The sequence below is a fragment of the Panulirus ornatus genome, chromosome 1 (assembly GCF_036320965.1).
Source record: "Panulirus ornatus isolate Po-2019 chromosome 1, ASM3632096v1, whole genome shotgun sequence".
In the NCBI taxonomy this organism is placed as follows: domain Eukaryota; kingdom Metazoa; phylum Arthropoda; class Malacostraca; order Decapoda; family Palinuridae; genus Panulirus; species Panulirus ornatus.
The window spans coordinates 52,618,987-52,633,635 of NC_092224.1; the positions used below are offsets into that span (position 1 = coordinate 52,618,987).

At 41.4% G+C, this 14,649-nt stretch overlaps 1 long non-coding RNA gene across 2 annotated transcripts in view; it reads left to right on the forward strand.

Moving 5' to 3' along the window:
* LOC139748977 (uncharacterized) overlaps nt 1-14,649 on the forward strand; it is a 53,191-nt gene that overhangs the window by 10,501 nt on the left and 28,041 nt on the right. The window contains exon 1 of one of the 2 annotated variants that reach the window (XR_011712855.1): nt 730-759. The exons of the other annotated variant lie outside the window; for it this stretch is intronic. This is a non-coding gene — a long non-coding RNA (uncharacterized lncRNA). Of the gene's footprint in view, nt 1-729; nt 760-14,649 lie in introns of those variants that run through there. 2 annotated transcript variants of the gene reach the window in all.

Sequence of the window (14,649 nt, forward strand, 5' to 3'; positions counted from 1 at the left end):
CGCTCATAAGAATATCTGGTCATTATATGTTTTCAACATTTGCTAAGCTTTCTCCGCAGGTGAGAAAGCGAGACACCAGAGAAATTTTGGGTGACATTTGGTAATCAAACTATGTACATTGTACCACAGCATTATAGAAACGAACAAAAATGCTACGTACATATTCAAGGAAAAAATATGCCGTACTTATTTCTTATATGTTATGCCAATCGATACGGTAGTCAATACGCTATTATGGTTTCTTCATTAATTAGACGTACAATAACGTTTCATGTGTATATTTGTAATGTGACTATATGAATTATCTCGATATATTAGATGGGTATAGAGTAGTGCTAGATTTACTTTAGAGTAATCTTGATTATAGTCATACAATTACAAATAGATTTTACGTTAATTCCCTGAATAAAAAAGGACACTATACGGATGTTTGTGTCAGGCTGCGATAAAACGAAACCGAAAAACCAAAATATTTCGAACTTTTTCTTAATGTTTCACTTTGTTTACATCGCTTCATTACCATAATCGTCAGTATAGGTTATCTTTTAAGCTCTAATCTTCAAATTATTTGCCTAGTTAACCTATGTCTCTTCATAACTGATAAACTGTGTTGTAGGGACGATAATACTTTTAACCAAACAAAGGCAAAATTCACTTGAAGTTGAGAAAATAAGGATAACTGGTATCATGAGCGGCGAGCCGGCCCACAGCTGAGCCAGGGCCAATACCGTTCAACAGGCTTCGGCACGAGCTACACGGGTAGGTCTGAGAAGAAATTTCACAGTATCTCTGTACGAATTAGTTTAATTTTTTTGTTTGAGTAATTTTAGTTTACATCTTGTACGAGATTGGCCTGTGTCGATAAGTCAATTTAGACAGCGAATAACTCATAATTATCCCGTCGAACTCATATATATTGGAGTTTGGTGCCTTAGCAATTTGGTATTTCCACATATACCTCAGAAATGAGTGGGATACATATGATAGTTACACTCCTTCAGGGTTCATATTAAAACAATTGGTCCCACACCCAATACTTTGACTTGACATGAAAACATGTAATGAATTGAAAGTGAATTAGGGGAGTACACAGTTACACCAATGATATGGCGTGACGAGTATAAAACTCCCCACACTGTACAGTTGGGTTGTTGCACTAAAGCCTTCATCTGGTTAAGTTCGATTAAAGTCATAGATTTCTTCACTGGTCGATTTACTCAGTACTAAAGTTAAATCTGAAGGACCTTACCATCTCCCCACGATAATCTCCAGGATATGTCAGTATACAAAATGTATTGTAACCCATCTTAACTTAAGAATAAAACTTTTAAGAGGCGAATCTTCAAAGAATTCCCAAAACCAGTGATCTTGCAGAGTTCCTTGTTATGGTCTTTAAAGATCTGATGAATTATTCACCTTAAAATGCATATTCCAGATGGTTGACTTTATTGTTAAGCTGGAGTGCAGTACTATACATATATTACTCTCGAGTTATATGTAGTGTGGGATGTTAGTAGTAGGACCTCCTGCTGAGACAATAGAGGGATATGTGCACTCCAGATCAACAGGTGAGAGTATAAAAGAGTTAATGCTACCACTTTTGTTTTAGTTTTTGAGATAGAACATGAATATAAAGGACACTTGTGATGGCTCAACATGATTTATTAATGTCCTTTTGCTACATGAGGACATCAGAAAAGTGCTCTTTCTGTGGACAGCTGACTTCAAACATTGACCTGGCACTTTTTAGATTCTTTAGAGCTTTATTTGATGTGTAAATTAATGTATAAACTGAATGACACTGTAATACAAGAAAATTTGCCTGTAGGTTATAGAAATGCTAGATATCTGTGATTATTGATATACTCCAGAAAGTGTTGCCATGTATCATAATATGTTTGAATCTGACTAAGATGTCTATGAAGGTGTAGATATATATTTTGGTGTAATAGGTGACACCTACTGCTGCTATTCTGTAGTAGTTGTAGTTGATGGTAAGCACCCACTGACAGGGAGATATTACCTCCTGGGTTTTGGAAGGGATAGTGGCAGTAGTGCCATGAGCCAGCTATATGATATTTGTTACAAATCCCCCTTCAAGCTCAGAATTCTGCCTTTTTTTCCCTTGCATCAACCACATTTGGGTTGCTGGCATTGAACCGAAATCCCACACCTTTTTGCTCATACACAGCACTGTTCAGCAGTTATCTAACACATATTATATTTTTCATTTTGTCACTTTTCACTACCCAAAATTTATGGGAACACAGTCATCAGATAATTCTCTGGTACTGATTCAGAGCAGTGCCACAAGATGAGAGGTGTTAGGTGGATCCCAGGGCTCACTTGACTGCCATCATGCCACTGGGATCCAACCCATTTACATAGTTACAGCTCTTAGACCTGGCTCTTTTTCTATCCATTTGTGCAACATTATTAGTCTTGATTTTTGCCTTCTCTTTATTGAACACCATTGCTTTCTCTCTTCCCCTGATCTTCTCTCTGAAATACAGTTGTTCAAGGCTGCTTCTCCTTGCACTATCAGGTCTCTTAACTATATTCTCTGTCTTCTATACTTTGCAAGGGTTAAGCTTATGCCTACTTTAGTATAACCACACTTAATGCCTACCTTGTGGATCTTGAGTCCCATAACTTTGATGCCTTCTTTTTCTATCCTTTTTACGTTGGAGGCTTCAGTTACCAACAAAGGTCCCTTCAAAGGCCTTCATTGAAATGTAGAGAGGTTAATGAAAGGGAAAAACAAGAATCGAGGGAAAATGTTTATGAATTTTGGAGGAAGTGAAAAACCTCTTTTAAAATCTGGCCAGGTCATAGTTGTTTGGAAAGACATGAGAGGGTAGAGTTCAAATGTTTCGAGGTGTATGGAAAGAAACGGTTATCAAAATGTTCCACCCTTGAGTTGCCAATGGCCATACAGTAATCACGTCACACAACATCTTGCTGAGTAGTGTGGTGGGGCCACATAGGCCACCAGCACTCAGGAACAAAACCAAAGTGATACCCATAGAAGAGGGAAAATGAACCAACATTGTGGCTAAGGGCAAATGGGTCAAATTATGAAGTTACTCTGGGAGAGTTTATAAGTCAGACTGCTTTCAAATCAACTCTCAAGCAAGGATGGAGAGCTAGAAACACCCCAGATGTGGGAGCAGTACTTCATACAGAGTAACTTTGAAAGAAAAGAAATTTCAACATCTTAACAGGACTCCCAGTTTCTTAGGGGCTAACTTAGCTATTCCCATAATGTGGGGCTATAGAAATAGAATGGATGTTACTGTAATGTGAAGTATGTTCATTGAGTCTTGAGGTGGAAGTAATGAACCATCATAGGTAAGAGGAAAGTGAGGAATTTTTGACATTGATGGGTGTAGACTGGGTTTTGAGAGCATTAGATTTAACCAGATTTCTTCTACCCCATTGAGATATCATGTCTAAGTCCAAGTTTATTGAGGAAGTTGTGTTGCAATGAAATGCTGATCAGGTGAAAGAAGGAGCAGAATTGAAGGCTATGGAGGAATGCCTACTTGAGTCATTAGCATATGAGTGCATTTGTTTATTTGTGGAAGAAAGGAAATCGCTGAAAAAAAAGGCGAGAAAGTATAAGAGACAGGACAGAACCTTGAGGACCCTGCTGTTGATGGAGAGAGGGAATAGAACAACCAGAGAGAAAACTAGATGTGAGGAAAGGAAACCAAAAGAGGGGAGCTTAGAGGTGAAACCCTGATGCCACACCCTGTCAAAAGCTTTGGATATGTCAAGGACAACTTTATAGGACTCCCCAGAATCTTACAGGGATAATGAGCTAGCATTAGTAAGATCAAAAAGAATATCACCATTGGATCTTTCCTTACAGAAACCATACTAGTGACCAGAGAGAAGACTGTGAGATTCAAGATGTCTGAGGATATGGGAGTTGAGGGATTCAGAGACTTTGGATTTGATAGATGTCAAAGCAACAAGATGATAGTTCGAGGGGTTAGAATGGTCACCCTTCTTAAGGACAGGATGTATTAATGCATGCTTCCAAGAGTGGGATAGGATATACCAATGCTTACTTCCAAGAAGAAGGAAATGTTTTGGTTATTGAAGAGAAACCCAACAGAAGAGGAAGACCAGGTGCAAGTATAGAGGCACACTCTTTGAGCACACAGGGATGGATGCTTTCATAACTTTAAGCATTGCTTACATTCAGGAGGTGAAGGTAGAGTCAGAAAAGAAACAGAAACCAAAGAGAGTTGCTTTGTATGTGGGAGAGACAGCTACAGTACCTTCAGAATAGAAAAGTGAAGGAAAAGTATAGTGACAGAAATGATTAGCAGTGCCCTTATCTTAAGAGCAGAAAGATCTAGCACTGGATGACGAGGAGAGATTATCACACTGTATTACACCATTTTTGTATTAAACCCCAAAGAAGATGACAAGCAAGAGGAAAAATCCATCCTAAGTTGATAGATCTGGCAAGAAGCCAATGAAGATGCTCCATTTGGAATTGAAAATTAAGGTGATCACCTAGTACGAGGAAGGAAAAAAGTTTATGTGATTGTGCGTGATCTGCAGTTGTCCCATTTGACAGTCTCCACAATTTGAAAAAGGACAAAGAAAAATACGTGAAGCAGTAAAAGGTTCGGCAAGTATGAAGTTTACCATAATAACAAAGCAACAACAAGGGCCCATCCACGAAATGGAGTTGATGCTGTGGATGGAAAATCAAATGCAAAAATATGTACCACTAAGCATACTAACAATTCATGTGAAGGCTAGAAGTCTTTTTGAGACTTTAAAGGAGCGAGCGGAAGAGGATTACATCGAGAACTTCACAGCAAGTCATGGTTGGTTCACTAGATTTAAAAGAAGATAGAGCTTCCACAGTGTTCGAGTCACAGGTGAAGCAGCAAGTGCTGAAGAAGGAGCTTTTGAAATGTCCATTGAAAGTTTGGATGAATCAATCTGTGAACAAAAGAAACTTATATGAAATTTAAAGAGAAACTACAGAATCATATGATAAAACTGGTTGATGAGAATTGAGGTAATAATGATAGAACTTGATATGGATAAATGAATGCTGCACAGGTGTATGAATTCTGCATGCCACGTTGACATGTCCAACTTACGTTCATTTCAAGATACAATTGGTTGGACAAAACAGAACTCGGATGTATGTCAGGGAGCATCTGTATAGGTCTACATCCTATAAGTGGGCTATCAAAGAGCTGTGTGGCAGTGGTAATGTTTGTCTGGATGTTGATGACAGGTGCTTTCTCTCAAATGTGGATGGTTTCTAATAACTGTAGTCTCCTCCAATCATTACAGCTAGTAATGATTTTGGTGTTATTTACCATAATCTCCCTTGTAAGTTTTGTACCTTGCTGTAGTTCTTGATGTCATTTGATGCTACGTTCTTGTACATGGCATGAGAGGGTGGCTACAGTTACAAGAAATCATTTTCACTCCATCCTTCCACCTCCAGTTTGGTCTCCTGTTTGCCTTGTTCTCTCCACCTCTGACCCACACACACACACACACACACACACACACACACACACACACACATATATATTAATATATATTTATTATTCACCTCCCTAACGACCCCATCCATAAACAAATTAAACAACCATGGAGACGTCACACACCCCTGCCGCAAACCATACATTCACTGAGATCCAATCACTTTCCTCTCTTCCTACACGTACACATTCCTTACATCCTCGATAAAAACTTTTCACTGCTTCTAACAACTTGCCTTCCACACCATATATTCTTAATACCTTCCACAGAGCATCTCTATCAACTCTTATCATATTGCCTTCTCCAGATCCATAAATGCTACATACAAATCCATTTGCTTTTCTAAGTATTTCTCACGTACATTCCTCAAAGCAAACACCTGATCCACACATCCCCTACCACTTCACAAACCACACTGCTCTTCCCCAATCTGATGCTCTGTACATGCCTTCACTCTCTCAATGAATACCCTCCCATATAATTTACCAGGAATACTCAACAAACTTATACCTCTGTAATTTGAGCACTCATCTTTGTCCCCTTTGCCTTTGTACAATGGCACTATGCAAGCATTCCGCCAATCCTCGGGCACCTCACCATGAATCATACATACATTGAATAGCCTTACCAACCAGTCAACAACACAGTCACCCCATTTTTTATAAATTCCACTGCAATACCATCCAAAGCCGCTGCCTTGCCGGCTTTCATCTCCCGCAAAGCTTTTACTACCTCTTCTCTGTTTACCAAATCATTTTCCCTAACCCTCTCACTTTGCACACCACTTAGACCAAAACACCCTATATCTGCCACTCTGTCATCAAACACATTCAACAAAACTTCAAAATACTCACTCCACCTCCTTCTCACATCACCACTATTTGTTATCACCTCCCCATTAGCCCCCTTCACTGAAGTTCCCATTTGTTCCCTTGTCTTACGCACTCTATTTACCTCCTTCCAAAACATCTTTTTATTCTCCCTAGAATTTAATGATGCTCTCTCACCCCAACACTCATTTGCCCTCTTTTTCACCTCTTGCACCTATCTCTTGACCTTCTGCCTCTTTCTTTTATACATCTTCCACTCATTTGGATTATTTCCCTGTAAAAATCGTCCAAATGCCTCTCTCTTCTCTTTCAGTAATAATCTTACTTCTTCATCCCACCACTCACTACCCTTTCTAATCAACCCACCTCCACACTTCTCATGCCACAAGCATCTTTTGCGCAAGCCATCACTGCTTCCCTAAATGCCTCCCATTCCTCCCCCACTCCCCTTACGTCCTTTGTTCTCACCTTTTTCCATTCTGTACTCAGTCTCTCCTGGTACTTCCTCACGCAAGTCTCCTTCCCAAGCTCACTTACTCTCACCACTCTCTTCACCCCAACATTCTCTCTTCTTTTCTGAAAACCTCTACAAATCTTCACCTTCACCTCCACAAGATAATGATCAGACATCCCTCCAGTTGCACCTCTCAGGACATTAACATCCAAAAGTCTCTCTTTTGCGCGCCTATCATTTAACACATAATCCAATAACGCTCTCTGGCCATCTCTCCTACTTACATACGTATACTTATGTATATCTCTCTTTTTAAACCAGGTATTCCCAATCACCAGTCCTTTTTCAGCACATAAATCAACAAGCTCTTCACCATTTCCATTTACAACACTGAACACCCCATGTATACCAATTATTCCCTAAACTGCCACATTACTCACCTTTGCATTCAAATCACCCATCACTTGCCTCTCATGATCTTTCTTCTCATGCCCAGGTGCATATGTACCAATAATCACCCATCTCTCTCCATCAACTTTCAGTTTTACACATATCAATCTAGAGTTTACTTTCTTACACTCTATCACATACTCCCACCACTCCTCTTTCAGTAGTGCTACTCCTTCCCTTGCTCTTGCCCTCTCACTAACCCCTGACTTTACTCCCAAGACATTCCCAAACCACTCTTCCCCTTTACCCCTGAGCTTCGTTTCACTCAGAGCCAAAATATCCAGGCTCCTTTCCTCAAACATTCTACCTATCTCTCCTTTTTTCTCATCTTGGTTACATCCACACACACATTTAGACACCCCAATCTGAGCCTTGGAGGAGGATGAGCACTCCCCGCATGACTCCTTCTTCTGTTTCCCCTTTTAAAAAGTTAAAATACAAGGAGGGGAGGGTTTCTAGTCCCCCCTGCTCCCGTCCCCTTTAGTCGCCTTCTACGACACGTGAGGAATGCGTGGGAAGTATTCTTTCTCCCCTATCCCTTATTATTTATTATACTTTGTCGGTGTCTCCCGCGTTAGCGAGGTAGCGCAAGGAAACAGATGAAAGAATGGCCCAACCCACCCACATACACATGTATATACACACACGTCCACACACGCACATATACATACCTATACATCTCAACGTATACATATATATATACACACACAGACGTATATATATATGTATATATACACATGTACATAATTCATACTGTCTGCCTTTATTTATTCCCATCACCACCTTGCCACACACGGAATAACAACCCTCTCACCCCTCATGTGTGCGAGGTAGCGCTAAGAAAAGACAACAAAGGCCACATTCGTTCACACTCACTCTCTAGCTGTCATGTATAATGCACCGAAACCACAACTCCCTTTCCACATCCAGGCCCTACAAAACTTTCCATGGTTTACCCCAGACACTTCACATGCCCTGTTTCAGTCCATTGATAGCACGTCGATCCCGTTATACCACATCGTTCCAATTCACTCTATTCCTTGCACGCCTTTCACCCTCCTGCATGTTCAGGCCCCGATCACTCAAAATCTTTTTCACTTCATCGTTCCACCTCCAATTTGGTCTCCCACTTCTCCTCGTTCCCTCCACCTCTGACACATATACCATCTTTGTCAATCTTTCCTCACTCATTCTCTCCATGTGACCAAACCATTTCAAAACACCCTCTTCTGCTCTCTCAACCACACTCTTTTCATTACCACACATCTCTCTTACCCTTTCATTACTTACTTGATCAAACCACCTCACACCACTTATTGTCCTCAAACATCTTATTTCCAGCACATCCACCCTGCTCCGCTTAACTCTATCCATAGCCCACACCTCGCAACCATATAACATTGTTGGAACCACTATTCCTTCAAGCATACCCATTTTTGCTTTCCAAGATAATGTTCTTGACTTCCACACATTTTTCAATGTTCCCAGAAACTTTTGCTCCTCCTCCACCTTATGATTCACTTTTGCTTCCATGATTCCATCCGTTGGCAAAACCACTCCCAGATATCTAAAACACTTCACTTCCTCCAGTCTTTCTCCATTCAAACTTACCTCCCAATTGACTTGTCCCTCAACCCTACTGTACCTAACAACCTTGCTGTTATTCACATTTACTCTCAGCTTCCTTCTTTCACACACTTTACCAAACTCAGTCACCAACTTCTGCAGTTTCTCACCCAAATCATTCACCAGCGCTGTATCATCAGCGAACAACTGACTCTTCCCAAGTTCTCTCATCCACAACAGACTGCATACTTGCCCCTCTTTCCAAAACTCTTGCATACACCTCCCTAACAACCCCATCCATAAACAAATTAAACAACCATGGAGACATCATGCACCCCTGCCGCAAACCAACATTCACTGAAAACCAATCACTTTTCTCTTTTCCTACACGTAAATATGCGTTACATCCTCGATAAAAACTTTTCACTGCTTCTAACAACTTACCTCCCACACCATATATTCTTAATACCTTCCACATAGCATCTCTATCAACTCTATCATATGCCTTCGCCTTCTCCAGATCCATAAAAGCTACATGCAAATCCATTTGCTTTTCTAAGTATTTCTTACAAATTTTTTTTTTTTTTTTTTTTTATACTTTGTCGCTGTCTCTCGCGTTTGCGAGGTAGCGCAAGGAAACAGACGAAAGAAATGGCCCAACCCCCCCCCATACACATGTATATACATACGTCCACACACGCAAATATACATACCTACACAGCTTTCCATGGTTTACCCCAGACGCTTCACATGCCTTGATTCAATCCACTGACAGCACGTCAACCCCGGTATACCACATCGCTCCAATTCACTCTATTCCTTGCCCTCCTTTCACCCTCCTGCATGTTCAGGCCCCGATCACACAAAATCTTTTTCACTCCATCTTTCCACCTCCAATTTGGTCTCCCTCTTCTCTTCGTTCCCTTCACCTCCGACACATATATCCTCTTGGTCAATCTTTCCTCACTCATTCTCTCCATGTGCCCAAACCACTTCAAAACACCCTCTTCTGCTCTCTCAACCACGCTCTTTTTATTTCCACACATCTCTCTTACCCTTACGTTACTCACTCGATCAAACCACCTCACACCACACATTGTCCTCAAACATCTCATTTCCAGCACATCCATCCTCCTGCGCACAACTCTATCCATAGCCCACGCCTCGCAACCATACAACATTGTTGGAACCACTATTCCTTCAAACATACCCATTTTTGCTTTCCGAGATAATGTTCTCGACTTCCATACATTCTTCAAGGCCCCCAGAATTTTCGCCCCCTCCCCCACCCTATGATCCACTTCCGCTTCCATGGTTCCATCCGCTGCCAGATCCACTCCCAGATATCTAAAACACTTCACTTCCTCCAGTTTTTCTCCATTCAAACACACCTCCCAATTGACTTGACCCTCAACCCTACTGTACCTAATAACCTTGCTCTTATTCACATTTACTCTTAACTTTCTTCTTCCACACACTTTACCAAACTCAGTCACCAGCTTCTGCAGTTTCTCACATGAATCAGCCACCAGCGCTGTATCATCAGCGAACAACAACTGACTCACTTCCCAAGCTCTCTCATCCCCAACAGATTTCATACTTGCCCCTCTTTCCAAAACTCTTGCATTTACCTCCCTAACAACCCCATCCATAAACAAATTAAACAACCATGGAGACATCACACACCCCTGCCGCAAACCTACATTCACTGAGAACCAATCACTTTCCTCTCTTCCTACACGTACACATGCCTTACATCCTCGATAAAAACTTTTCACTGCTTCTAACAACTTGCCTCCCACACCATATATTCTTAATACCTTCCACAGAGCATCTCTATCAACTCTATCATATGCCTTCTCCAGATCCATAAATGCTACATACAAATCCATTTGCTTTTCTAAGTATTTCTCACATACATTCTTCAAAGCAAACACCTGATCCACACATCCTCTACCATTTCTGAAACCACACTGCTCTTCTCCAATCTGATGCTCTGTACATGCCTTCACCCTCTCAATCAATACCCTCCCATATAATTTACCAGGAATACTCAACAAACTTATACCTCTGTAATTTGAGCACTCACTCTTATCCCCTTTGCCTTTGTACAATGGCACTATGCACGCATTCTGCCAATCCTCAGGCACCTCACCATGAGTCATACATACATTAAATAACCTTACCAACCAGTCAACAATACAGTCACCCCCTTTTTTAATAAATTCCACTGCAATACCATCCAAACCTGCTGCCTTGCCGGCTTTCATCTTCCGCAAAGCTTTCACTACCTCTCCTCTGTTTACCAAATCATTTTCCCTAACCCTCTCACTTTGCACACCACCTCGACCAAAACACCCTATATCTGCCACTCTATCATCAAACACATTCAACAAACCTTCAAAATACTCACTCCATCTCCTTCTCACATCACCACTACTTGTTATCACCTCCCCATTTGCGCCCTTCACTGAAGTTCCCATACTCCTGAAACAGGAGTTGTGGGAGTATGTGATAGAGTGTAAGAAAGTAAATTCTCGATTAATATGGGTAAAACTGAAAGTTGATGGAGAGAGGTGGGTGATTATTGGTGCATATGCACTTGGGCATGAGAAGAAAGATCAAGAGAGGCAAGTGTTTTGGGAGCAGCTGAATGAGTGTGTTAGTGGTTTTGATGCACGAGACCGGGTTATAGTGATGGGTGATTTGAATGCAAAGGTGAGTAATGTGGCAGTTGAGGGAATAATTGGTATACATGGGGTGTTCAGTGTTGTAAATGGAAATGGTGAAGAGCTTGTAGATTTATGTGCTGAAAAAGGACTGATGATTGGGAATACCTGGTTTAAAAAGCGAGATATACATAAGTATACTTATGTAAGTAGGAGAGATGGCCAGAGAGCGTTATTGGATTACGTGTTAATTGACAGGCGTGCGAAAGAGAGACTTTTGGATGTTAATGTGCTGAGAGGTGCAACTGGAGGGATGTCTGATCATTATCTTGTGGAGGCTAAGGTGAAGATCTGTATGGGTTTTCAGAAAAGAAGAGTGAATGTTGGGGTGAAGAGGGTGGTGAGAGTAAGTGAGCTTGAGAAGGAGACCTGTGTGAGGAAGTACCAGGAGAGACTGAGTACAGAATGGAAAAAGGTGAGAACAATGGAAGCAAGGGGAGTGGGGGAGGAATGGGATGTATTTAGGGAATCAGTGATGGATTGCGCAAAAGATGCTTGTGGCATGAGAAGAGTGGGAGGTGGGTTGATTAGAAAGGGTAGTGAGTGGTGGGATGAAGAAGTAAGAGTATTAGTGAAAGAGAAGAGAGAGGCATTTGGACGATTTTTGCAGGGAAAAAATGCAATTGAGTGGGAGATGTATAAAAGAAAGAGACAGGAGGTCAAGAGAAAGGTGCAAGAGGTGAAAAAAAGGGCAAATGAGAGTTGGGGTGAGAGTATCATTAAATTTTAGGGAGAATAAAAAGATGTTCTGGAAGGAGGTAAATAAAGTGCGTAAGACAAGGGAGCAAATGGGAACTTCTTACAAATGTTTTTGAAATAAAACACCTGATCCACACATCCTCCACCACTTCTAAAACCACACTGCTCTTCCCCAACCTGATGCTCTGTACATGCCTTCACCCTCTCAGTCAATACCCTCCCATATAAACCCTCTCAATGAATACCCTCCCATATAATTTCCCAGGAATACTCAACAAACTTATACCTCTGTAATTTGAGCACTCACTCTTATCCCCTTTGCCTTTGTACAATGGCACTGTGCAAGCATTCCGCCAGTCCTCAGGTACCTCACCATGATTCATACATACATAGAATAACCTTACCAACCAGTCAACAATACAGTCACCCCCTTTTTTAATAAATTCCACTGCAATATCATCCAAACCCGCTGCCTTGCCGGCTTTCATCATCCGCAAAGCTTTTACTACCTCTTCTCTGTTTACCAAATCATTTTCCCTAACCCTCTCACTTTGCATACCACCTCGACCAAAATACCCTATATCTGCCACTCTATCTGCAAACACATTCAACAAACCTTCAAAATACTCACTCCATCTTTTTCTCACATCACCCCTACTTGTTATCAACTCTCCATTAGTCCCCTTCACTGATGTTCTCATTTGTTCCCTTGTCTTACACATTTTATTTACCTCCTTCCAAAACATCTTTTTATTCTCCCTTAAATTTAATGATACTCTCTCACCCCAACTCTCATTTGCCCTCTTTTTCGCCTCTTGCACCTTTCTCTTGTGCTCCTGTATCTTTCTTTTATACATCGCCCAATCATATATATATATATATATATATATATATATATATATATTTTTTTTGCTTTGTCGCTGTCTCCCGCATTTGTGAGGTAGCGCAAGGAAACATACGAAAGAAATGGCCCAACCCACCCCCATACACATGTATATACATACGTCCACAAACGCAAATATACATACCTACACAGCTTTCCATGGTTTACCCCAGACGCTTCACATGCCCTGATTCAATCCACTGACAGCACGTCAACCCCGGTATACCACATCGATCCAATTCACTCTATTCCTTGCCCTCATTTCACCCTCCTGCATGTTTAGGCCCCGATCACACAAAATCTTTTTCACTCCATCTTTCCACCTCCAATTTGGTCTCCCACTTCTCCTCGTTCCCTCCACCTCCGACACATATATCCTCTTGGTCAATCTTTCCTCACTCATTCTCTCCATGTGCCCAAACCATTTCAAAACACCCTCTTCTGCTCTCTCAACCACGCTCTTTTTATTTCCACACATCTCTCTTACCCTTACGTTACTCACTCGATCAAACCACCTCACACCACACATTGTCCTCAAACATCTCATTTCCAGCACATCCATCCTCCTGCGCACAACTCTATCCATAGCCCACGCCTCGCAACCATACAACATTGTTGGAACCACTATTCCTTCAAACATACCCATTTTTGCTTTCCGAGATAATGTTCTCGACTTCCACACATTCTTCAAGGCCCCCAGAATTTTCGCCCCCTCCCCCACCCTATGATCCACTTCCGCTTCCATGGTTCCATCCGCTGCCAGATCCACTCCCAGATATCTAAAACACTTCACTTCCTCCAGTTTTTCTCCATTCAAACTCACCTCCCAATTGACTTGACCCTCAACCCTACTGTACCTAATAACCATGCTCTTATTCACATTTACTCTTAACTTTCTTCTTCCACACACTTTACCAAACTCAGTCACCAGCTTCTGCAGTTTCTCACATGAATCAGCCACCAGCGCTGTATCATCAGCGAACAACAACTGACTCACTTCCCAAGCTCTCTCATCCCCAACAGACTTCATACTTGCCCCTCTTTCCAAAACTCTTGCATTTACCTCCCTAACAACCCCATCCATAAATGTGTTTGATGATAGAGTGGCAGATATAGGGTGTTTTGGTCGAGGTGGTGTGCAAAGTGAGAGGGTTAGGGAAAATGATTTGGTAAACAGAGAAGAGGTAGTGAAAGCTTTGCGGAAGATGAAAGCCGGCAAGGCAGCAGGTTTGGATGGTATTGCAGTGGAATTTATTTAAAAAAGGGGGTGACTGTATTGTTGACTGGTTGGTAAGGTTATTTAATATATGTATGACTCATGGTGAGGTGCCTGAGGATTGGCGGAATGCGTGCATAGTGCCATTGTACAAAGGCAAAGGGGATAAGAGTGAGTGCTCAAATTACAGAGGTATAAGTTTGTTGAGTATTCCTGGTAAATTATATGGGAGGGTATTGATTGAGAGGGTGAAGGCATGTACAGAGCATCAGATTGGGGAAGAGCAGTGTGGT